Below are 26,502 nucleotides of genomic sequence, written 5' to 3'. Positions count from 1 at the left end.
ATCGAAGGGGAGCAGCACCTTTCCATCTGCAGACCTGCCTCCTGCCTCCCCTGGACTCGGAAACAGCACAGTGGCCAGGCATGGTGGTTCTCTGCTCTGCCTCCACAGAAAGCAGCTCCTGGGAACCGCAGAGGGTGGGGTGGGGGCTCTTGCGCACGGATCCTGCTTGCGGGCTTCACATTAAGGACATGTGAGAAGAAGATGGTGCGCTTAAGGAACCCTTGGCCTGACCTGACAGCCTCCTCTCCTGTTCTTATGCTGGGGAGCCTCCCTCTGCCATTCTCTGCCCAGCAGGATCTGCCTGTCAGAGGAGAGGATAAAAACCCATTTGCCAAATATATGGAAGGGGAAAGGGGGCGATGGGCAGCAAAGGGAGATTTCTTGGCTTGGAGAAGCAGGAGCTGCCTAGAAGAAGAGTTTGGATTTGATATCCCGCCTTTCTCTCCCTTTAAGGAGTCTCAAAGCGGCTAAGATTCTCCTTTCCCTTCCTCCCCCACAACAAACACTCTGTGAGGTGAGTGGGGCTGAGAGACTTCAGAGAAGTGTGACTGGCCCAAGGTCACCCAGCAGCTGCATGTGGAGGAGTGGAGACGCGAACCCGGTTCACCAGATTACGAGACTACCGCTCTGAACCACTGCACCACACTGGCTCTCTACGGATGCTGAGAGAGGGATGCAGGAATAAGGACACACACACACCTCTGGGCTGGAAGCATTCTGGTGTGCAATGAAAACACACACACACACACACACCAACCCCGACAGTCCGTCACAGAAAAGCCAAGAAAAAGTACTGATTTACACAGCACATGGTTAACCTGTGGAACTCCTTCCCACAGGAAGCAGTGATGGTTTTAAAAGAGGATTAGACCAGAGCTGTTTGGCCATGGAACGGTCTCCCTTGGGAGGTGGTGGACTCTCCTTCCTTGGAGGTTTTTAAGCAGAGGTTGGATGGCCATTTGTCAGGGATGCTTGAGCTGAGATTCCTGCATTGCAGGGGGTTGGACTGGATGACCCTCGGGTCCCTGCCAACTCTATTAAATTCGCAGAGGAAGAAAGGGCTGTCGATGGCTAGTAGCCACAATGGCTGTGCTCTGCCCTTCCCAGTCGGAGGCAGCCATGATTCTGAATGCCAGTTTCTGGAGACCACAGGAGGGGAGAGTTGCTCTTGTGCTCGGATCCTGCTTGTGGGTTTCCCACAATGGGCATCTGGTTGGCCCCCGTGAGAGGCTGGAGGAGATGCGCCAGCAGGGCTAGTCTTGCCCTTTTACGATTTACGAAGGGGAGACACAGTGATGTTGTTTGATAACGTTGGTTGGGGAGACCTTTATCCAGCTCAGATGCCTCCATTTCCACAGGAGAGGTGAGGGAGCAGTTTGGGCTGGATAGCACCCTGAGGATGCTCCCTGGCACAGGCAAAGATGCCAGGGGACCCACAAGGAGCCTGCAGACCACCTGTCCTCTCCAGGGACAGGTGTGGGAGATCACCTGTGCCCTTGTCAATGGGATGAGCTCCATCCGGCCGGCCGGGCAAAGTTTGCCATGCGCCTCCCAGGAAATGTGCAGGGCCAAGGCCGGGTCGCCATTCTTTATGCATGCGTGCCCTGATGCGGCCTGACATGGAAGCTGCATTTGGTACCTCGCACATAAGTGATCTGAACTGCCTGCTATTTTCGTTGACGATAATTTGCTCCGTGTTTGCATGCAGTTCATGGCTCGGTCAGCCTTGCCTGATACTATATTCCCGTTTGTTCCACTAAAGGTTTCGCTGTCAGCTCGGCTCAGCCTCAACGGGCTTGATGAACCGTGAATGCACCGCGACTGGGGATCGGGACACGTGAGCTCGCCGCAGATGGGAACAAGCCGGACTGGCGGGGGCAGAAGAGAGGGAAACCAGGAGCCAGCCAAGCAGGGGGCACAGGGGGCGGCCATAGGAGCGGGCACTGAACCCATGGCCGGCACCACCATTGAGGGGAAGTCTGGGGACGGTGGGGAAGAAGAAACTCGCAAGCAGTATCCAAGCACAAGAGCAACTCTCCGCTCCTGCATGCTGGAAATTGCACCCAGATTCTGAGAGTCAGGCTTCTCCTGCCCCCGAACTAGAAATCTTCATTTTCTCCACGTGGGAAAATGGCCCTGTGCAAAGCATGTCTTCCCATTCCATAAAGGGCCATTATTCCAGGAGGTATCTCAGCCTCTGGGGACGTGGGTGGCGCTGTGGGTTAAACCACAGAGCCTAGGACTTGCCGATCAGAAGGTCGGCGGTTCGAATCCCCACGATGGGGTGAGCTCCCGTTGCTCGGTCCCTGCTCCTGCCCACCTAGCCGTTCGAAAGCACGTCAAAGTGCAAGTAGATAAATAGGTACCACTCCGGCGGGAAGGTATACGGCATTTCCGTGCGCTGCTCTGGTTCGCCGGAAGCAGCTTAGTCATGCTGGCCACATGACCCGCAAGCTGTACGCCGGCTCCCTCGGCCAGTAAAGCGAGATGAGCGCCGCAACCCCAGAGTCGGTCATGACTGGACCTAATGGTCAGGGGCCCCTTTACCTTTATCTAGTCTAGCACCCAACAGTGGCTAACGAAATGCCTGTGGGAAACCTGCAAGCCAGATACGTCAGCAGGGGTCAGCAACCAAAGGCCCATGGGCCGGAAGCAGCCCATGGAGGTCATTTGACCGGCCTACGAGCTGCTCCCGAATTGAGCTGCCCACTCGTCCACTGCGCTAAACCGGCAGAACCCGGCGCAGGGACTCGCTTCTGCAGTGCTGGAAACTGGACACCGGAAATTGTGGTCATGCGTGTGCAATCTGGCCCACGGAGGGATCTCTGTGGGACCGATCTGGCACAGGCCAGATAAACCTTGCTGACCCCTGCATCAAAGGATGAGGGGGCTGAGTGCGAGGCACCAGGGTTGCAGGGTGCAATAGGAGCAGACAGTAAACCCTTGACCACCAACACGACCGAGGAGAAATCTGGGGACTGTGCAGAAGAAACTAGCAAAGGGTGCACGCTCCATGTGCAGGGTGCTCGCCCTGACTGGGAGTGAATAATAATAATTTATTATTTATACCCCTCCCATCTGGCTGAGTTTCCCCAGCCACTCTGGGAGGCTCCCAATTGAGTGTTAAAAACCATACAGCATTAAATATTAAAAGCTTCCCTAAACAGGGCTGTCTTCAGATGTCTTATAAAAATAGGATAGCTGCCTACTTCCTTGATATCTGGTGGGAAGGCGTTCCACAGGGCGGGCGCCACTACCGAGAAGGCCCTGTCTGGTTCCCTGTAACCTCACTTCTCGCAATGAGGGAACTGCCAGAAGGCCGTCGGAGCTGGACCTCAGTGTCTGGGATGGATGGAGGGTGGAGACACTCCTTCAGATATACAGGACGGAGGCCATTTAGGGCTTTTACTGGGAGCCAATGTAGGTCTTTCAGGACCGGTGTTATATGGTCTCGGTGGCCACTCCCAGTCACCAGTCTAGCTGCCGCATTCTGGATTAATTGCAGTTTCTGGGTCACCTTCAAAGGTAGCCCCACGTAGAGTGCATTGCAATAGTCCAAGCGAGAGATAACTAGAGCATGCACCACTCTGGTGAGACAGTCCGTGGGCAGGGAGGGTCTCCTCCTGCGTACCAGATGGAGCTGGGAGACAGCTGCCCTGGACACAGAATTGACCTGTGCCTCCATGAACAGCTGTGAGTCCAAAATGACTCCCAGGATGTGCACCTGGTCCTTCAGGGGCACGGTTACCCCATGCAGGACCAGGGAGTCCTCCTCACCTGCCTGCCTCCTGTCCCCCAAAACCAGTACTTCTGTCTTGTCAGGATTCAACCTCAATCTGTTAGCCGCCATCCATCCTCCAACCACCTCTAGAAGGGGCCCGTATTCTGCTTTGGGCAGTGGTCCGCCATGCACCCTGCAACACCGGGAGAGCCCGCTTCTCACAGTGGCCAACCAGGTGCCCATTATGGGAAACCTGCAAGCAGGATCCAGGCACGAGAAGGGTGCTTTCTATAGGGCAACTATCCTCTTCTGTGGTTTCCAGCACCCGGGACTCAGAAGCATTGTTGCCTGCGACTGTGATGGCCACAGCAGAACCACGCCAGCTGGTCACCATTGCTAGCCTTCTCCTTCTCCTCCACAAATTTCTCCAATCCTCCTTAAAAGCCACCCAGATTGGTGGCCATCACTGCCTCCTGTGGCAGGGAGTTCCACCGCTTAACTCTGTGCTATGTGAAGGACTTTCTTTTCCCCGTCCTGAATCCCGCAGCATCCAGCTTCACTCTGTGGGATGTGATACACAAGTAGCAGTCAAGTACAACATTCCCAGTTTTCCTAGAGTGGACATGCGAGGGAATGTTTGGTCCAGTCAGTCGAAAACTTCCTGTTTCTTCCTGACTGGGACATACTTCCTCTTGCATGTGGCTAGAAGTGGGCGTGACCTTACCTGTGCAGGTAACAAAACCACAAGGCATGCAGCCCTCCTTTTCCATCTTCCTTTCGTCGTGTGAACGGCAGTGATTGCCAGTCTGCGGTCCCTGGGATGAGATCCACATGTATATACTTTGTAACTAAGCCTGACTTCAGGGATCCATCTGTGAACTGAATGTGTGAGTAAACTTCTTTTATATACTTTACATAAGATTGTGGTGTGTTTATTCTTTTAGGAGGGATATAAGGGGACTTACCAGGTCACTAATACTGAGAGGCTTAAACAAGCCTGCAACCAGCTACCTGCTGTGCATTTAAAGGGGAATGTAAAACTGCTAAGTTATAGAACTTGCTAGTGCAAGTTGTTGTTGTTTAGTCGTTTAGTCGTGTCCGACTCTTCGTGATCCCCTGGACCAGAGCACGCCAGGCACTCCTGTCTTCCACTGCCTCCCGCAGTTTGGTCAAACTCATGCTGGTAGCTTCGAGAACACTGTCCCACCATCTCGTCCTCTGTCGTCCCCTTCTCCTTGTGCCCTCCATCTTTCCCAACATCAGGGTCTTTTCCAGGGAGTCTTCTCTTCTCATGAGGTGGCCAAAGTATTGAAGCCTCAGCTTCAGGATCTGTCCTTCCAGTGAGCACTCAGGGCTGATTTCCTTCAGAATGGAGAGGTTTGATCTTCTTGCAGTCCATGGGACTCTCAAGAGTCTCCTCCAGCACCAGAATTCAAAAGCATCCATTCTTCGGCGATCAGCCTTCTTTATGGTCCGGCTCTCACTTCCATACATCACGACTGGGAAAACCATAACTTGAACTATACGGACCTTTGTTGGCAAGGTGCTGTCTTTGCTTTTTAAGATGCGCAAGTTAGGAAGGATATTAATAAACAATATATCCTCTCCTGGCTCCGTGAACATTGCCACACACTCAGCATTCACTCAGCACTGGTTGAGCAGTGCTGCTCTCTGCATGCCATGTCTAACTTTTGTTTTGTTTCCTCTTGTTCTTTCAACTGAAAAGTTCCAAACACCTTGGCTCCCTGGATTGCAACTTTGCACCGCAGAGCCACGGGCTCCGTTCCTTTGTGGACCTCCGGGAGCCACTAATGCAGTTCAGAGACGCAACATGTAGGCCGTCTCCCCCCCGGTCTCGTCCCCCATCCTCTCACCTACGGATAGATGAGACTCCCTGAATCCCAGCGCCATTAGGAAGTCTGCGCGCAGCATGTGAGCTTCTGGGAACCCAAAGTGTGGCTCAGGAGAGAGCCGGCGGCTGCCACCGGGTCACTTTTCCTCAGAAGCCCCTTCCGAGACCTTGCGAGGAGTTTGGCGGGGAGGGGGGCAGGCAGGCGCTTCGCCCGGCACTTGTCGCTTGAGATCTTGACGTCCGAGGTGCTGAAATGTTAACGGGACCCTCCAGAATGCTCTGCGACATCTCCTATTCCCTTCATAGGCGACAGCTCAGACCCCACAGCCAGTAGGAAGCTGCAAACGCGGCAGAATTTCCTGGAGCACTTGGCATGTTCTGGGATAGAGGTGAGAAGAAAGAAAGAAAGAAAGAAAGAAAGAAAGAAAGAAAGAAAGAAAGAAAGAAAGAAAGAAAGAAAGTTCAGCATTTGTTTCTCTCCTTTTTTTTGGAAATTATTTTCATTTCATTTTACCAATACTAGATATAAAAACATGAATAATAATAAAATTCAAAAATCAATTAGATAATCCCCAGGGCTAGCTGGCTGAATTGGTAGTACTTGGGCCATCGAGGAGACCAGGGGAGAATTAGCTGTGGGATCCCAGAGCGGGTGATCTTCATAAAAGGGGAGAGGGAGGGAAGAGAAGGGAAACAGAAGATCAGGCTGAATTCAAATTAAAGGCCAGGCGGAATAGCTCTGTCTTACAGGCCCAATGGAAGGAAGTTAAACCCTGTAGGGCCCTGGTCTCCTGGGACAGAGCATTCCACCAGATCGGAGCCATCACTGAGAAGGCCCTGGCCCTGGTGGAGGATAGTCTGACTTCCTTAGGGCGCGGGACCTCTAAACTATGGTTGTTCATGGATCTTAAGGTCCTCTGCGGGGCAGACCAGGAGAAAAGGTGGACGAGCCCAGAGTTAAGCCTGGAAGGACGGAAGCAGCCTTGAGCAAGTGGGGTTTGCTTCTGGGGGCGAACCCTCTTGTGGCTCGAGAGACTTGCAGGAGTGAAATGTGCAGCCAGCCCATAAGAAACAGCTCCTCTAAGGCTCCAGGCTGGCCTCTTTCGAGTCAGCAGCAGGTGATTCCACATCTGGAGGGATGACGTGATCCGAGCACGACCCTAAAATGGACAACAGCTGCAACTTTGCAGGAACTACTCCGAAAAGAATAGCACACCTTGGCTATTATGAGTTTTTTTTTGGGGGGGTGAAGGACTAAACCTTTTGCAGGCCAGGTCAAGTTCTGAAGCACAGGTGGGCAAACTTGCAAGATCTCTCTGCAATAACAACAACAATAAACAAAATATTAAAAGACACCAACAAAATCAACCATTAGTTCCAGCCTCTGATAAGAGCAAGAGGGAGAGAGGGAGAGAGAAAGGAGATTTGGAAAAAGAGGGGCAGATCCCTTATTTTTCATTTTATTGATTTACGAATCCCCTTCCACGTGAGCCCCGAGGCGATTTGCGTCATGGTGGCCAAAAATAGCTTCGAAAGTCGTACGCAAAACCCCGGCAGCTAGAAATAGCTGTAAAAACCCGAAGCAGAATAAACACCCAAGGCCTTTCCGCCCAGCTGGAAGAAATCTGTCAAAACCGAAATGCCTTTGATTGTTTCCGTAAAGCACTTTGCACCCGTAGCCAGCCTGCAGCCCTTGAGAAGAGGATTCTGGGACAGAGGGGCCTTTGGCTTGACCAAGCAGAATCTCCTGATGCTCTTATATTAATTGAAGATGACATACAGGCGAGCTGAAGGGTTAACTTGAGCCCAGGCACAGCTGGCTTCACACCACCTCTGGCATTCTAGGAGACCTGCCTATCCCTGCATCGCAGGGGGTTGGTATGGATGACCCTTGGGGAACCCTATGATTCCATGTGATAAAACATTAGGGGGTAGAGAGTCAAACAGGGGTGCGGCGGAGGGGGGTCATGGCTGACTCCCCCCCCCCAGTGTGAAACAACAAGGCAGATATTCTCTTTTCCAGCATCTCTAGGGAGCCGCCGGCACATAGCTGTATGACCTAAATGGATTCCCAGATGCTGTTCTTAGGATCATTCTGGGTATTAATAATGCATCACACCCTGGATGCTGCAAAAGCACTTTAGCAAAAAATAAAAATCTAAAAAACCATTCCTTCGGAAGAGGAGGAAGGAGGAAGGGGAGGAACACAGACGCTGGCGCACAGTCTGGACGGCACCTTAGCAGAATCTTACACATGAAGGGAAAGCGCCAAGACGTTATCCTACATTTTCCAGCCCCACGAAAGGAAGGGGAGATCCTCACATGCCTGTCAGTCACTCGTCGCAGGCCCTCCTCCCAGTGATCGTAAAGCGCCTAAAAATATATGGAAGGTATATGCCTCCAGCATATAATATGGTCTGGCTTGTAGAAATCCATCTTTTTATTCTTATTTTAAACCTACTACCATCTGATTCCTGTAATAAAGAGAGAAAAGAAATAATTAATAACGAAACAGCTGCAATAATAGAAAAGCAGTGTGTTATTACGCACCCGATTCAAATCTGAAGTGGGTTTCGTACGTATCCTGCATTTTGCTGATTTTGAATTTGCTTTCCGTTCTACTTTTTTGTATTTTAATTCGTCTTTGCATTTGCAATGGCACCGAAATCCCAATTAAAAATAATAATTGTGGAAACAAAAAACCTCCCGCACACTTTAAAGCAGCCTTTCTCCACTTTGGAGTGCAAGATGTTGCTAGACTACAAATCCCATCGTCCCTAGCTAGCAGGACCAGTGGCCATGAATGATGGGAGTTGTAGTCCAACAACAATTGGGGGCTCCCCGGCTTGCAGTTAAATGAGCTTTGAGGGTCCCTACCGTTCTATGACTTTCCACGTCTGGAAACCTCTGGGTAAAAGCATGTTAGATTTCCATAAGCGGGACGATTTCTCTGGCACGCGGGAGCATCCAGACATGACCAGCCTTCTGCGGTGGGACAGGAGCACGAGGCGACTGTCCTACATCGGAATCAGGACGTCGGCTTTCAGAGCAAACCCTGGACTCTTCCGTAGCCTGTAGGTGGGGGAATTTCCCTGTGAGTTTATTAACTCATTTTCCCTCCCTGCCTGGGGCTAGCTGGCAAATGTTCAAAATAAACAGAGCTGGATTTTCCACTCTGCAGGAGGCTGTAATTGCTGCAAGAGCTTAAAAAAGAAGAGTGTGTGTGTGTGTGTGTGTGTGTGTGTGTGTGTGTCTTAGGTGGCAGCCGACAGCTTTTGGCAAGTGCGTCCCTTCCAGATGTTTTGGACTACAACTCCCATCAGCCCCTGGGCCTTTCCCCCACCCCAAAGGCCACTTTTTCAAAACCTGCAACACACTTGGTCCCTTTCGCCTTGTCCTCGCTGCTACCATCGTCTCCCATCCTTCTTAGGGATATTTTTAAAGCTACCCAAACAAGCCTGCAGGACGAAGCCAAACTGCACCAATCTCCAACTGCGTTCTTTGATTTTTCAAAGGCCCCACTGCAATGGGCAAAGACTTTGGGGGCTGGGGCAGGCAGTCCTAAGGAAATCATCATTAAACAAATGGATGGTGTTGTTAATAATGAATAAAGGCACAGCTGCGCCGCAATCTGCGCATTACAGCTTTGCATAAAAGGAGGGGGTTCTTTTCCCAGGGTCCCCAAAACAGAACCCCCGCCCCCACGCCAGGCCGCCCTGAAATAATCTCAATTATGGGAGCACGGATCATTTTTAATGACTTGTTTCCTTTGCTGCGGCAAAGATGATAGGCCTCCCTGCCAGCTCCAATTAGTTAATTGCCTTGCATTTGCAAGCTGACTCAATGGCAGAGCCACTGGTCTACAAGAAGGCTTCCCTCGCCGCTATCATTTCCACGGAGAAAAAATAACGAGGCTTTGATTTATTTTTTCAACCTTAAGCAGACGACGAGCTGAGCTGGTAATGGAACAGCAAGTAAGTCAAACCATTATTATTATTATTATTATTATTATTATTATTATTATTATTCCGCCCTATACCCGGAGGTCTCAGGGCGGTTCACAGAACAAGATCAACATATAAAACCACAATACTCATAATCAAAATAAAAACAATAACCCATTAACACCCACCTCCAAAAGAACCACATTTTAAAAGCGCCTTCCGTTCCAAGGAATCGTTGAAACTGGCTTTCACGCATGCATTTCCTACAAACCCCACTGCACATCAGTTCTACTGGATCACGCCATTATTAGCATTACTGTATGTCCTCACAACCTGCAGGCTCAGGATCTGAGCACAAGAGCAATTCTCCCCTCCTGTGGTTTTTTTTAGCAATTTGGTAGCTTTGCTGCCTCCAGCTGTGGGGGCAAATCAAAGCCATCTTGACTAGAAGTAATAGTAATATTCTAATAATTTATTATTTGTACCCCGCCCATCTGGCTGAGTTTCCCCAGCTACTCTGGGCGGCTTCCAACAAAGATTAAAAATACATTAAAATGTCACACATTAAAAACTTCCCTGAACAGAAGCTATGCATAGTCGTCTCTCTCCATGCACTGGGATGTACTGGGATGCATCAGTGAAAGACATCTATCCGTTCTTAAAGGAGCAGCAGCAGCAGCAGGTATCTCATCCTCTCTGAAGACCAAAATGCTCAGCATCTCAAAATCAAGCTCCCATGGTGAGCGAGCTGCAGAGATGCCAAACCTTCCAGAGAGCACCTTCCCCGGGCGAAACGGAGTTGGCAAGACAGCTTCAGCTATCAGATGCAAAGTCCACGCACCACCACGGCCTGCATGCCCATGGCCCCCAAGATAACAGAAACAGCTGGACCAGAGTTTTGCACGCAGGCAAATGTCCAATGCAGCCCATCTGGGTGCCCTTCCAAATGTTTTGGACTACAATGCCCATCGGCACAGCTGGGACTGATGGGAGTTGTAGTCCAAACCATCCTAAGAACATAAGAAGAGCTGGGTGCTATGTCAGGCCAATGGTCCACCTAGCCCAGCATTCTGTTCTCAAAGCGGCCAACCCGCTTTGGGTTAGAGGAGGGAGAAAGGTTGTTTTCTGCTGCTCCAGAGAAGCGGACACGGAGCAATGGATCCAAACTACAAGAAAGAAGATTCCACCTAAACATTAGGAAGAACTTCCTGACAGTAAGAGCTGTTCGACAGTGGAATTGGCTGCCAAGGAGTGTGGTGGAGTCTCCTTCTTTGGAGGTCTTTAAGCAGAGGCTTGACAACCATATGTCAGGAGTGCTCTGATGGTGTTTCCTGCTTGGCAGGGGGTTGGACTCGATGGCCCTTGTGGTCTATTCCAACTCTATGATTCTATGAACCCTACGCCTGTGGGAAGCCAGCAATCAGGATTTGAACACAGGAGCCCTCTCCCTTTCTGAGGTTTCCTGCCATTGGTCTTTAGAAGCATTGCTGCCTGACTGTGGTCGCAGGGCAGAGCCATGTCTGGATAGCAACCATTGCTCCTTCGTGAATTTATACAATCTTTTTAAAAAGCCAACCAGGTTGGTGTCCATCCCTGACTCTTGTGGCAATGAGTTCCATAGTATGTGCTGCATGAAGAAGTCCCTTATCTGTCCTGAATCTTCCAACCTCACCTTTGGACGTCCACCAGTTTGCCTGTTAGGAGATGGAGGAAAACTTTTCTCCATGCTGTGCACAGTCTGGGAAACCTCGATTCCAGGGGTCAGCAAACTTTTTCAACAGGAGGCCAGTCCACTGTCCCTCAGACCTTGGGGGGGGGGCGACTATATTCTGAAGGGGGGAAAAGAATGAATTCCTATGCCCCACAAATAACCCAGAGATGCATTTTAAATAAAAGGACGCATTCTACTCATGAAAGAACATGCTGATTCCCAGACCGTCCGCGGGCCGGATTTAGAAGGCAATTGGGCCAGACCCAGCCTTAGTTTGCCTACCCATGCTCTATCCTAGGGGTCAGCAAACTTACCGCGCCTCGGGCCGGTGTCTCCAGCGCCGATTGCGCGGCGGGCCTGTGGGCGGGAGAGCGCGTGCCCATACGCGTGCGCACACGCTATTTCCCACGCACTTCCAGGTCGGAGGAGCACTGGAAATAGAAGAAGAGTTTGGATTTGATACCCCGCTTTATCACTACCCGAAGGAGTCTCAAAGCGGCCAACGTTCTCCTTTCCCTTCCTCCCTCACAACAAACACTCTGTGAGGTGAGTGGGGCCGAGAGACTTCAGAGAAGTGTGACTGGCCCAAGGTCACCCAGCAGCTGCAGGTGGAGGAGCGGGGAATCGAACCAGGTTCACCAGATTACGAATCTACCGCTCTTAACCACTACACCACACTGGCTCTCATAGCTTGTGCACATGTGCACAGGCTTCCTCCGACCCGGATGTGCACTGGAAATAACGCTTGCACATGTGCAAATAACACTTGCGCATGCGTACAAGCCATTTCCAGTGCTCCTCCGACCTGGAAGTGGGCAGCTGCACAGCGCCGGAAAGAGCGGGTGGCGGCAGCTGGTGGTGGGTGTTGCTGTGGGCAGGATAAACGAGTCCCTCGGGCTTTATCCAGACTACTCTGGGGTTGCGGCGCTCATCTCGCTTTACTGGCCAAGGGAGCCAGCGTACAGCTTCCGGGTCATGTGGCCAGCATGACTAAGCCACTTCTGGTGTACCAGAGCAGCGCACAGAAAAGCCGTTTAACTTCCTGCCAGAGCGGTACCTATTTATCTACTTACACTTTGACGTGCTTTCAAACTGCTAGGTGGGCAGGAGCAGGGACCGAGCAACTCCCGTCGCGGGAATTCGAACCGCCGACCTTCTGATCGGCAAGTCCTAGACTCTGTGGTTTAACCCACAGCGCCACCCGCGTCCCTAAACTTAGAAGTCCCAAATGCTGCAGCCTGTCTTCCTGGGGGAACTACTGCAGCCCCTCGATCCAGAGGGCACCAGGTTGGCCAAGGGGAGTAAAAGAAACTCCGGGAGGGCATTCCAGGCCAAGGAGAAGATGGTGAGTCTGTCAAGGTGAAGGAGGGAAAGGCGCAGAACCTTCTGGGGTGGAGACAGAGGTGGGGAGGGCAAGACCTGTCCAGCTGAGATCTCCAGAGAGCAGCAGCGTTAGGAGAGCAGAAATCATCATCATCATCATCATCATCATCATCATCATCATTTATTTATACCCCACCCATCTGGCTGGGTTTCCCCAGCCACTCTGGGGAAAGGATAGCAAGTGATTTAAAAGGAGGAGGGGGGCGCAGAATTAGATTAAATAACAGGAAGGATTCGAAACCTGCGGACCAGAGATTCACAGAAGATTGGTAGAAATATACAAATTATTTGAAGAGCAACTGTAATCAACAAACGATGCTAGTAGGACTACCTACGAGACGTTTTGTAAGGAGAAATGTATGAAACATTGCAAAAGTAGAGGAGGAACAGAGATATCAGTTATGAGTTAAATGTAATTGTGGAAGTAAAGAAATGTATATTTAGTGAAGGGATTGGAAAATTTTCAGATGCGATTGATGGAAGTCAAAAGAATTGTATAAGATATGAAAGTATGTTTAATTACTGTTGAAAATGATATGTCGAAAAACCAATAAAAAAATTATAAATAAATAAATGAATAAAAGGAGGAGGGGAGATGAGAGGAAGCCTGAAAAAGTGGACCAAACAGAAAATAAAAAAGAGGAGAGTCATAACCAACACATCCCTCCCTGCTCAGCTGCCCACCTGTCAATCATCTGGTGCGCCACTCACACCAGGTGACATATCTCCCCCCCTCTCCATCCCATTTTAATTCTAGCAACCTGACTCTGTGATTGAATCCCACCCCCCAAAAACGACAACCATCTGGAAGCACCTGTAAACCCCTGTGCTGTTCTCTGTCTCTCTCCCCCCTCGCTTTTCCCTTCGCCAACCCCCCAACCCACAAGCGCTTCCCTGCCAGTTCATTAGCTTCCTTGACATCCTGACTAAACGTTTGGGGATTTTGCCCGCTGAGCGGATGCCCCCCTGGGCTGGGGGGGGTGGGGGGCGGGCGGCGCAGCATCTGGGGCAGGGCTAGCCCACGCCAGGGAGTCACATTCAATTGCTGCTCTTCTGATCTGAGGCGACAGGGAAGCAGGCGGCAAAGGTCAGAGCTTGGCGCCTCTCGGCAGAAAAGGCAGGGCTGGGGGGGGGCAGGCAGGAGGGAGGGAGGGGGCCCAGGGAGCCCCCTTGCTCCCCCCTCCCTCCCTTCCCCATCCTTTGTCCTCTCCCCAAATGGGAAGGGCACCAGCACCCGGTGCCAGGCCTGCGTTCGAAATCCCAGTGTGGAAGGCGGTTGGCACACAAGCTGGCAAAGCGATCTTCTTCCAGGGCTGCTGTAAGTCCAGAATTTCCTGGGCACAGCCGGGATTCGCCCACCGGAAATGGCACCCAGGCAGAATTTTCAAAAATGGCAGCCCATATCAGTGTCGATTTGGGGGCAATTTGGCTTCCTTTTTCTTTTTTTCCTGAGATTTTCAACAGCTTTCGTGTCTGGATTTTCACATTTTTGGAAAACAGCAAGCCTGTTTCCTTCCTTTATGCAGGTGACTCTCAACACACGTTCCAGGAATAGCGTGTAATGCCAAAAGAATAAAAACATTAATGATAATTTTATGATTTATACCCCGCCCACCTGGTGTATAAAATAGTGTACAGTCATACCTCGGGTTACAGATGCTTCAGGTTGCGTTTTTTTGGGATACGGACGCACTGAAACCCGGAAGTACCGGAACGGGTTGCTTCCAGGTTTCAGCAGTTGCACATGCGCAAAAGCGCAAAATTGCAACCCGCGCATGCACAAACGCAGTGCTGCGGGTTGTGAACGTTCGCAACCCAAGCACCCACTGTTTAGTCAAAACACACTGGGTGCAATGGTGGGTAGAATTGCCAAAGCCTTTTCCCCTGGACAGCTGCCCCTTTTGATTTTTTTCACTTGCCAAGCATGTAAAGGGGCAACCCAGTCATATGGGTAGAGTAATAATAATAATAATAACAATAATAATAATAGCTGAACGTGCACAAGTTAAGTTGTGAGTTACCAATATTGTATTCCGCCCCATGATATACAGTATTTTAAACCACCTTTGAATGGAGGGTGCTTCAGAAATTTAATAAATAATAATAGTTTGCCCGCCAAAAGGACCCCCTTCTTTCCTCCCTGGTCACACAGAGAGTCACATTTTTATGGCTCAGAAAGCCATTTCCCCAGGCCAGGCTGATGGAAAGTAACCCAGGTTTGGTTCTCAGGTTTAAAAGGACTTCCTTTCCGCCCGCCCCTGTGGGACTGCCCCTGGCTCTGTTTGGTGCAGAATGCTGCAACCAGATTGCTGGTCCGGCCGAGAACATGTGACCCCATCGCTAAAACATCTGCACTGGGTTCGAGGTTCTTGTCTTAATTCACAAAGCCCTGAACGTTTGCGGTCCAGAGAATGTCAGGGACTGCCTGAACCATTACAATACGCATTCTGTATTTTTTATTCTGTATGTTTCTGCGGTCATTGGCTAAGGGGTTGGGCAATTTCAAAAGTCTTTAAAAGTTGTTACACACTTCGTTCGGGGTCCTCACCTCCTTGCAAGTGGCGGGGGGGGGGGGGCGCAGAGTCTGTTGCAACAGGAAAATTAAGTTCTCCCTTTCTTTCCTTCTATTGATTTCTGCCTCCATACGTTTTCCTCTGACCAATATTGAACTTAGGGGACCCTGAACCCCTTGATGGAGATCTGGGCAGCAAAAGCCAACCCCAAATGTTTCTAGAACATAGCTTTGAAGGGGATTTAAACCAGTTCATGAAATGTTTCCCTCCACGGTGATTAACCCCCCATGATAGCCCAGTGGAGCCTCCAAGTTCAGAGGCAGTCTACCTTTGGCTACCAGAGCCTAGCTGCAAACAGGGCTATTGCCTTCCTGCCTGGATTGCGAGCTTCCCGGAAACATCTGGCTAGCCAAGGAGGCAGGATTGGAGAGACCTGTAACCCGATGCATCAGCAGGGCTCTTCTGACGCCATTAATCGATTACCGTTCTTTTAAAACAGCTGTGCTGACTGCCAGCTCACTTCCAGCTTCAGTTCAAGAAGGGTGTTTAAAGCCCTGAAAGGCCGTCTCCTTCTTCACAGACCCTCTCAGGGGCTGAGATCGGCAGAGGGGACAGGGGACGCTTGGCAGTTCCCCCACCCTCAGAGGCTCAGGGTGATGGTGGTCCAGGGAGAGAGGGTCTTCTCTGAGGCAGCCCCTAAGCTATGGGTCTCCCTCTCCACAGAGGTGCACCAGTATACCTGAAGGAGTGTCTCCACTCCCATCGTTCAGCCCAGACACTGAGGTCCAGCTCTGAAGGCCTTCTGGCAGTTCCCTCCCTGCGAGAAGTGAGGTTACAGGGAACCAGGCAGAGGGCCTTCTCAGTGGTGGCGCCCGCCCAGCAGATGTCAAGGAAATAAACAACTATCTGACTTTTAGAAGACATCTGAAGGCAGCCCTGTTTAGGGAAGTTTTTAATATTTAATGCTGTATTATTTTCAACACTCAATTGGAAGCCGCCCAGAGTGGCTGGGGAAACTCAGCCAGATGGGCGGGGTAAAGACAATAATATTATTACCGGTATTATTTATTATTATTATTATTATTATTATTATTATTATTATTATTATTATTACACAGGATGCTGAAGACACAGCTCTTTGAACACTGGAGATGCCATGTCTTTAGGACGGGCCTTACTTTTAGAATTGCAAGTTGGTTTACATTGTTTTTGATCTTGGGTTTTAAGGCTGCAACGTGCCCCCGGGACCTTAGGGTGAAGGGCAGGTAAATCAAAATAATGACGGCAATGATAACAATGATTAAATAGTAATAGTACTAATGATGATGGTTTTAAAGGAGTCAAAGAATCGCCCTGCAATTCAAGAGGTGTAATGTTGCAGAGAGATCCCTGTTGGGTCACAACACTCAGATCATGGGCTAAAGAAAAAGCGTTAAAGAAATGGAAGCAGGCAAAGAGGGAAGAGATATGCTGAGAAGCAGACAATTCACTGGAAGAAAGTTCACCTCCGTGGTCCTGCATGCACAGAGAAATGTCCCTAAGTCGGTGTTCCTCAGGATTCTTTCTTCGAAGTTCTGGCGCCTCGTTCCACCCGTCGAACTTTCACGAGATTTCAGCTCCCCAGCTTTTGGCGTCCAAGAAGGGTGATCCCTATGGAAAGGTCAAATCCAGTCTCCCGGCATGTGGGATTTTGAACCCCCTGAGCCTTTGTATTCCACAGGTGCCAGGACCAATGGCAAATGCACATTCAAATCACTGGTGGTGATTTAGGAAGTGTGCAGTGCGCCACCCAGTTCAGGTGAAAACAGCCCTGTTCCAAAATTGGCACTGCAGGGCTGCAATTCAAGCCTCTTTCGACGGTTCTGCCCCTTGAGCACCAAGCTCATCCTCTCCAGCTTGGTCCTCCAGGCTTCCCATCCCATCCTCCTCGCCGGGACATGATCCCAACATCCAACAAACTTGCACCAACCCAAAAGTGTTCCTCTCGTCACAAAGATCACAGCCTGTGAGTCCTCTGTGTGGCATGGCTAAAAGATGCTCAAATGAGGCGTCGGATTCCCAAGGCCTGCACATCCAACTTTGCACCTCCCATTTCTCTGCCTCCAACGGAACGGTCCATATTCAGAATTTCAGGTCGGGGTCCATTCCGCCCATCCTTTGTCGCCTGTGGCGTTCACCCTTCGTAGCCGTGGCCGATTCGCCGTAAAAGTGGAGGATACTTTCCCATTGTGCGGAAGCGTATTCTTTGAGGCTTCCTCTGAATTCTTTTTGCTCTCGTAGCCTGAATCCGGTCAGCTCTGAAACAACAACAGAAGCATAACCAGAAGGGAGTGAAACAGCAAAGCCCAAAGCACTGTCGAAACGCAGACAATTCCCTTCTCCGTGTTTTCCATGCTATTTAAAAAGCAAAAAACAACAAGACGCCACTGTCACGACGAAACAGTACAAAGCCACCTTCTGTCCCCCTCGCACCCGAATCCAGGTATTTCTCTCACTTTATTCAGGCTCGCCTGCCCCCTCCCTCCCTTTCCACCCGGACGAAATGCGCCTTGGAAGCTCTCCTTGCCGCTTGCTCTGGGTGGGCGGCGCCAGGCACAGTATTTGGGTCACTCGGCACCACTTAGAGTTGGCGGCATCAGCAATGACCCTCCAGGAATCTCTGCCCCTTGGAAGGCCACTCCATCGCTTGCCAGTTCACAGAGGGCCGAGAACCACCCAACGGATTTGATGGGGAGCAGGAGTTGGAAAGTTTGTGAGCAACTAGCATGTGATTAGCATGTGTGCATGTGATAGTTGTTTATGCTCACATCTGCATGTCTGCGCACAACCCCGGCTTGGACTGCTCACATTTCTCTGGAGCACTGGAGTCTACCTTTTCGATGAAACATTAGTCAAAGTATCGCAGAGGAAGAAGCAGGGAAATCCATCTGCAGTTGTGAGGAGGTCATGGAATCAGAGAGACGGAGGAGACCCAAAGACTCATCTAGTCTAACCCGCTGCATGATGTCACGTAAATGAAACAGGCTCATGGAAGTCAGGGTCATCTTTCTGGTTTGTCTAGTTTCATGGCGGCCCTAAAATACGAGTCCTGCCATCGACACCTGTATTTTTGCATGCAACCAATCCCTCTGGGTTTCCACAGTCAGCACCAGCGGGGAAATCCAGAGAGGAGAGGGAAACGACCCTTCTCAGTTGGTAAACAGCAGGCAGCAAACACAACAACATCCATTTGTGGAGGGACAATCTCTGGGGAGGAATCTGGGGCCTCGAGCCAAGACAATTTATCCAAGCAGCACGCAAAACCATCTCCCCACAGCAACTGCGCTATATTGAACCACATTCAGGGCTGTTGCTATTTCCACCAAAGTCTGAGGTTGCTCCTAAAAGGCCAGGCTTTTTTCTTTTTTAAAAACCCTTTATCGATTAAAGACAATAAACAAAGGGCAAATTCAAAGCGCAGACAGCGAAAGGATTCAGAGGTCGGGAGCTGCAAGGACTGTAATGGGTCCAGAATGAAATCCCATCATGAGTTTAGTTTAAGAGGAGGAGGAGGAGGAGGAGAGTGGAGATAGCTGGCTCCTTTGGGAAGAAAGGCGGGATGTACATTTAATTAATAAAATAAAGAAATGAACAAGGAGAGAGGCAGACAGTGGTTTTTGCAGTGAATTGAAGGGCGGTCGAGAGAGGCGATTGCTGCTTTTGAAGCAGACACGCTTCCGATTTTTTGCTTCTTAGTAAACGGGTTTGATGGGAATAAGTATTGCTTCAAAAAAAACTTCCTGCCTGCTATGGGGAGATCCGCTCCCAGCTGTTGGGGACTCCTGGTCTTCTCTAGCCAAACCTCCAGAGGGCTTTATAAACAGCCCCCCTAGTTCATTGCAGCAAAACCCATGACACCTTGAAGGCCGACATATTTGCAGTGGTGCAAGCTTTCGTTGGCAACAGTCTACTTCATCGCATACGCAAAGCGGACTCAAATATATATCTATATCCCATGGGAGGCCAAATGCATAAGAAAAACTGAGGTATGCCACTCGGGTGAGCCCCAGTCCAATGCAGACCACAGAAGATGCAGGATTCCTGGACGACCCACTCTCACCACAGCCATGGACAACTCTTCTGACAGAAGAGGCGAGCCATTTCCACCCCAAAATACTGTGCATAAGACAAAGAGTCAAGAGGACCATCTGAGCGTTGGGAGCTGCTTGCCCCGGGATCCGCTATGAAGGGCAAGATCAAGATATCACATTCCTTGGAGGTCTCCAAGCCAGGCTGCTGGGGGGGGGGGTGAGGTCCGGGATCCTGTCCTTCAAAGGACAGAGGTACAACAGGAGATCCACCGGGTCTTCCTTCCAGTCCTGACACCCCTGACCGCCAAGGAAACTCCTTACAGGGGAGGGAAGCCAGGGAGTTCCAGGTCCCTTCTATCCAAAGAAGTCTGAGATAAGAGGACTTACCTGAGTGTTGCTCCTCCAGCTTGCTCAGTGCTGGACTGAAACTTTGTCCCAAGTCCAGACTGAAAAAGGGGGAGCAGAGCGCCCTGGGGGGGGGTCTCTCTGACGCCGACGCCTCCTCCCAGCGTTCCCATCACATGGGACAGACAGGCTGGTGCCAGAGGACTCAGGGAGTTAATGAGGTGGAGAATCGGGTGGTGACGCCTGGACTCTCCTGTCCCCCCCATGCACACGGCTGGCTGTTCTTCCTGGGGGGCCTTAACCCTTGCCCTGCCACTGCTCCTGTGTGCAAGTTGGTGGGGGGAAGGAAGCCGAGCTGGAGTCCTCAGTGGGAAAGGCAGGACTGTGCTGGGATGGGAAAGGGGCAGAGATCTCGCCGGCACAAATGGATGAGAGAGAGAGAGAGAGAGAGAGAGAGAGAGAGAGAGAGAGAGAGGCCAGGCTGTGTGGGAATGTCGCGACATCTGTGGCTCTTAGGCACATAAGAGCATAGAAGAGTCTGCTGGGTCCGGCCAACAGCCCTTGCAGCCCACTGCCCTGTTCTCCATGGATTTGGATTTGATATCCCGCTTTATCGCTACCCTAAGGAGTCTCAAAGCGGCTCACAATCTCCTTTCCCTTCCTGCCCCACAACAAACACTCTGTGAGGTGAGTGGGGCTGAGAGACTTCAGAGAAGTGCGACTAGCCCAAGGTCACCCAGCAGCTGCATGTGGAGGAGCGGGGAAGCGAACCCGGTTCACCAGATTACGAGTCCACTGCTCTTAACCACTATACCACAATGGCTCTCTGTGGGAATGCAGCAAGCAAGATTTGAGAGCCAGAGCAACTCCTGATCTTTCCTGCAACCGGTGTTCTGAAGCCCCTTGCGGTCTCCAAACTGAGGAGGGCAGAGCGTGGTCGTTGTGGCTAGGAGACATCAGCAGACCCGGGACTCAGCTATACAGCTGCAAATATAACGTTTCAAATGCGTTTCAGGTGCATTATGCAAACGCGACACTAGATGGCGATGGTGAGCTTATGGCAAAGTCAATGTATTTTTCAAAACACTTTTAAAAAAAGCATTTGGTGGTAGATGTGTGAGATAACAAAAGCATTCTGGGAAATGATATACAACGAGTTGAAAAAAATGTTTAAAATAATGTTTGTGGGAAAACCAGAAACATTTTTACTAGGAATTTTGGATGCAGAGATACCAAAGGAGCAGAAAAGAATATTTATGTATGCGACCACAGCAGCGCGGATATTACTGGCCCACAGATGGAAAGAAGATAAAATCCCAACCAGAGACAAATGACTGATGAAGATGATAGACTACGCTGAAATGGTGAAAATGACCGGGGAAATCAGAAACCAGGAAGGTAGAAACTTTAATAAGGAATGGAATAAATTTACAATTTACTTAAGCGAACACTGTAAACAACTGCAAACTTTGGCAGGATTTGAGGAATGCTTGTAATGTATTAATGTATTATTTTAAGAAAAATAAAGAAAATATATGATGCAGTAGAAAAAGTTTGAGAATGGAAACCATGGAGGGGTGGAGGGAAGTCTAAGGGTTAAGGGAATTCTAAATGTTGATGATTATGATTATTGTTTGATTTCAAATGCATAGTGTATTCCCGTTCGCATCCCGAGGTACCACTGTACTGTTTTGGGGGGACAGGGGGCGAGCGGGTGTGGGGGACTCCCTGGTCCTGCATGGGGTAACTGTGCCCCTGAAGGTCCAGGTGCGCAGACTGGGAGTCATTTTGGACTCACAGCTGTCCATGGAGGCACAGGTCAATTCTGTGTCCAGGGCAGCTGGTTACCAGCTCCATCTGGTACACAGGATGAGACCCTCCCTGCCCGCAGACCGTCTCTCTAGAGTGGTCCATGCTCTAGTTATCACCCTCTTGGACTACTGCCATGCGCTCTACGTGGGGCTACCTTTGAAGGTGACCCGGAAACTGCAACTAATCGAGAATGTGGCAGCTAGACTGGTGACTGGGAGCGGCCGCCGAGACCACATAACACCGGTCTTGAAAGACCTACATTGGCTCCCAGTACATTTCCGAGCACAATTCAAAGTGTTGGTGCTGACCTTGAAAGCCCTAAACGACCTCGGCCCACTATTCCTGAAGGAGCATCTCCATCCCCATCGTTCAGACCGGACACTGAGGTCCAGCTCCGAGGGTCTTCTGGCGGTTCCCTCACTGCAAGAAGCCAAGTTACAGGGAACCAGGCAGAGGGCCTTCTCAGTAGTGGCGCCCGCCCTGTGGAACGCCCTCCCAGCAGATGTCAAGGAAATAAACAACTATCTGACTTTTAGAAGACATCTGAAGGCAGCCCTGTTTAGGGAAGCTTTTAATGTTTGATGTATCACAGTATTTTAATATTCTTTTGGAAGCTGTCCAGAGTGGCTGGGGAAACCCAGCCAGATGGCTGGGGTATAAATAATAAAATTATTATTATAGATGCAGGTGCAATACTGACGGCAACTGAATCGAGCTCTTCTTTCAGACATGCTGGGCCCATGAATTGAGCTTTCCTGTGGGGCTCAGCAGAATGGAGGGGATTCCTGGAACAATCAAGTCAGAAGGTAAAGGTAAAGGTAAAGGTACGCCTGCCCGTACGGGCCAGTCTTGACAGACTCTAAGGTTGTGCGCCCATCTCACTCAAGAGGCTGGGGGCCAGCGCTGTCCGGAGACACTTCCGGGTCACGTGGCCAGCGTGACAAGCTGCATCTGGCGAGCCAGAGCTGCACACGGAAACGCCGTTTACCTTCCCGCTAGTAAGCGGTCCCTATTTATCTACTTGCACCCGGGGGTGCTTTCGAACTGCTAGGTTGGCAGGCGCTGGGACCGAACGACGGGAGCGCACCCCACCGCGGGGATTCGAACCACCGACCTTTTGATCGGCAAGCCCTAGGCGCTGAGGCTTTAACCCACAGCGCCACCCGCGTCCCTAGTCAAGTCAGAAGCATTTCGCTCATTTCCCCGTGCTGTCGATGCAGGACCACTCGGATGCCGAGGAGCAAGGCTGCCGGCCCAAGACCAACACAAGAACAGAAACCCCTAAGTGGAGCCCTGCTGAATCCGGCCAATGGTCCGTCCAGTCCAGCATCGTGTTCTCACAGTGATCAGCCAGATGCCCCAATGGAAAACCAGCAAGCGGGATTCGCACACTGTCCTCCTGCAATTTCCAGCAACTGCCCCCCAGGAGCATTGGTGCCTACCAGCCTGGCTAGTAGCTGATAATAGCCACCTCCTCCATGAATTTCATAAAATCATAGAACTGGAGAGTTGGAAGGGACCCAAGGGTCATCTAGTCCAACCCCCTGCAATGAAGGAAATAAGAGTTAAAGAATTCCTGGTCAATGGTCACCCAACTTTTGCTTAAAAAGCTCCAAAGAAGGAGAGTTCTTTGGAGGTTTTTTTCCAATTTCGTTGTTCTGTATGGGACAATGACAATAAAGATTATCGTATCGTTCACTATCTTCGGAAGGAGTCTGTTCCACTCTTGAACAAGTTTCTTTCTTTCTTTCTTTCTTTCTTTCTTTCTTTCTTTCTTTCTTTCTTTCTTTCTTTCCTCTCTCTCTCTCTCTCTTTTCTTTTTAAATTGTTATTTTCTTTTACAAAAACAGTAGCCAAAAACTGAACATCTCTTACCGTCAGTTCTTCCTGATGTTGAGTCGGAATCTCCTTCCTTGTAACTTGAAGCCATGAGTTCGAGTCCTACCCTCCGGAGCAGCAGAAAACAAGCTTGCTCCCTCTTCCACATGAGAGCCTTTCAGATATTTTTTGACGATGGCTTTCTTATCTCCTCTTCTCCAGGTGAAACCTACCCAACTCCTTCAGCCGTTCCTCATCAGGCGTGGTTTCCAGTCCCTTGGTTGTCTTGGTCATCCTGCTTTGAGCCTGTTTCCCATATCAGCGCTGGATTTAGGACAGTGCGGGAGGTTCCCCCTCCCAGGACTCCAAGCCGAGAGACTGCAAAACAAGAGCAATAGTAATTGTTATTATCATGAACCAATTTGGCCCCTGCAACCGGGATCCAAGCCCCATTGTTTGTAGTTTCCCTCTGCAGAAGATCCAGAGGGTGGGAGCTGGAGAACGGGGCCTTTTCTGTGGTGGCTCCCCATTTGTGGCCAAGGAGGCAGATCTCTTGCTTGCTTTATCCACCTCCTGAGGAACATGCAGAGAAATGGGCTCATGGCCCATTGAGGGAGACTTGGCGGTGGTTCGGGTCGCCTGGTGACTCTGAACTACTGGATGAGGACACCGTGGGCAGGAGCGTCCAGAGCTGGGTTCGAAATCATCCAGGTGCCAGGCACGTTTTGCGACCACGTGGAGATCTCTGGTTGAGGAAAGCAAAATGCCACTTTTGAAATATTTTCCTTGACGCTTGAATTTGTTTTATTCTGGATTGTTTTATTTGATTTTTAATGTGCTTTAAACTTCTTTCAGAATTGTTCTTTAACATGTAAAGTGGTATAGAAATGGAAATAATGATGATGATGATGATGATAAGTGCTTTTGGGGGGGGGCTGCAGGGGAACGCATACCCCTAAACGTTTTGTGAATCTTTGTACTTTTGTCCATTTCCTGTATTTATTTCCCCCAATTTGAACTATAAAATGGTGATTTTCTTGAGTCAAAATGAAAGTACCCCAAAACATTTTTTTTAAAAAAGCACTAATAATAATAATAATAATAATAATAATAATAATAATAATAATAATATATTTTTTATACCCAGCCCATCTGGCTGGGTTTCCCCAGCCACTCTGGGCAGCTTCCAACAAAATATTAAAATACAATAGTCTGTTAAACATTAAGAGCTTCCCTACCTTCAGATGATAATGATAATAATAATAATAATAATGATAATGATAGTGATAATTCCACTAGAGGGGGGAACAGCACTAAGATTGCCATGTGTCCGGGTTTTCCCGGACATGCCCTCTTTGTAGCGGCCAACATTCCAATCCAGGGAGGGGTTGCATTTTATTGGAAATGTCCGAGTGGGGGGTGTATTTATTTATTTTTTAAAAAGTTATTTTTTTTAAAAAAAAATGGCCCTCTGCTGCAGAAGCAGTTGCTCTGGCTGGAGCTGAGCGTGCAGAAGGGTCTGCTGTTTGCACCGTCGCATTCGATTCCCTGCACAAACCGTTGGCAGGTCTCCCCATTTAATTTGGAGATTTCCTCTGCCCACGGACACGGGGGGGGGGGGGAGAGTGGCATCATGCCAGGGTCCTCTGCTCTCCTTTCCAGCTGCCTTCAACGGGCACAAGAAGTGTGTCAAAATATCCTTATGCAACCCAAACATCCTGCCTGCTGTTATTTACTAATCTCTGGCACCCTCTGATGTCGGCCCTGGAAAACTGCTCCAGATCTCCAGATTCAGCCAAAGCAAGGGAGAAAACTGAAGACTGGAAAATATACCCCCCCCCCCCGGAAGCTGTAGGCAGGTTGAAAGAATGGCCTTTGCTTGTTGGGGGCGCGATATGTTGTGCTCACCCCAAAATTGCCACCAGTGAAACAGGGTATGCAAGGCTTGGTGGTATTATTTTGCAAAAAGCAAACGAGGCCCAAATGAGGCCGCACTCTGCTCCACCCAGCTCAGCCTATTATTTTTCTTATTTATTATTATTTAGCATTGCCTGACATTTTTAGAAGGCAAACTTAAAAATTCTTTGGTTTTTGAAGGCAGATCAAGGGCTTCCTCATCAAACATGTACTTACCGAGCTAAACCAAAAAATCCTAGCACTGGAAGGGACCCCCAGTGGTCATTGAGGCTGACCCCCTTGTGATGCAAGAATCTCAGCTAAAACATCCATGGCAGATAGCCATCCAGCCTCTGTTTTTAATCTGTTGGGAGCCGCCCAGAGTGGCTGGGGAAACCCAGCCGGATGGGCAGGGTATAAATATTATTATTATTATTATTATTATTATTATTATTACAGTGGTACCTCGGGTTAAGTACTTAATTCGTTCCAGAGTTCCACTCTTAACCTGAAACTGTTCTTAACCTGAAGCACCACTTTAGCTAATGGGGCCTCCCACTGCTGCCACCACCTGATTTCTGTTCTCATCCTGAGGCAAAGTTCTTAACCCAAGATAATATTTCTGGGTTAGCAGAGTCTGTAACCTGAAGCGTCTGTAACCCGAGGTACCACTGTATTATTAACCTCCAAGGAAGGAAATCCCACAAATAATAATAATAATAATAATAATAATAATAATAATAATAATAATAATTTATTTATACCCCGCCCTTCCCGGTTCAAAAACCGGGCTCAGGGTGGCTAACAACAAATTTAAAAGCAGCATAAAATACAGTATAACAATAATAACAATAATGACTACGATAAAGATGATGATGCAATAGAGGCCTAGGGTATCTCAGTCAGTGGAACATCTTAATCTCAAGGCGGTAGGTTGAAGACCCACGTTGGGCTGGAGGGGGGGTTGGACTGGAGGACCTTTTGGGGTCCCTTCCAACTCTATTTCCCGCTTCTTTCTTTCCGCAGGGCCTGTAAGACAGAGTTGTTCTGCTTGGCCCTTGGCTTGGAGCCAATTTGATTCCCTCCCCATCTCTCTTTTTTTCTTTTTCCTTTCTCCTCCTGTGATGAGGCTGCATTTTAATATTTTAATTGTTGTATTTTAATCTTGTTTTTAAGTTGTATTCATTCGACTTGTTTTTATTATTGCTTGTTAGCTGCCCTGAGCCCGGTCTTGGCTGGGGAGGGTGGGGTATAAATAAAAATTATTATTATTATTATTATTATTATTATTATTATTATTATTATTATTATTATTATTATTATTATTCTCTTCTGTGCAGGTCCTTGGCAATCGCTTTTTAAAAACCAATCTCCCTGCAGGGCGACGCCTATTTAACTCCCCAGGCGTCCCCAGGACCCAAACCTCTCCAGAATCCC

The 26,502-nt window shown here is 49.5% G+C and overlaps 1 long non-coding RNA gene across 2 annotated transcripts; it reads right to left on the bottom strand.

Moving 5' to 3' along the window:
- Window positions 1-4,637: 4,637 nt before the first annotated feature.
- On the bottom strand, window positions 4,638-17,186 carry LOC114604566 (uncharacterized). Of its 2 annotated transcripts, XR_013394112.1 has the most exons (3): window positions 16,630-17,186; window positions 11,543-11,659; window positions 4,638-8,645 (listed from the first exon to the last, which is right to left on the bottom strand). It is a non-coding gene; the product is annotated as an uncharacterized LOC114604566 (long non-coding RNA). The 2 variants fall into 2 exon arrangements; XR_013394111.1 differs by lacking the exon at window positions 11,543-11,659.
- Window positions 17,187-26,502: the final 9,316 nt, after the last annotated feature.

This window comes from Podarcis muralis, chromosome 9 (assembly GCF_964188315.1).
Source record: "Podarcis muralis chromosome 9, rPodMur119.hap1.1, whole genome shotgun sequence".
Lineage (NCBI taxonomy): Eukaryota > Metazoa > Chordata > Lepidosauria > Squamata > Lacertidae > Podarcis > Podarcis muralis.
This window is presented reverse-complemented; position numbering and strand designations above follow the sequence as displayed.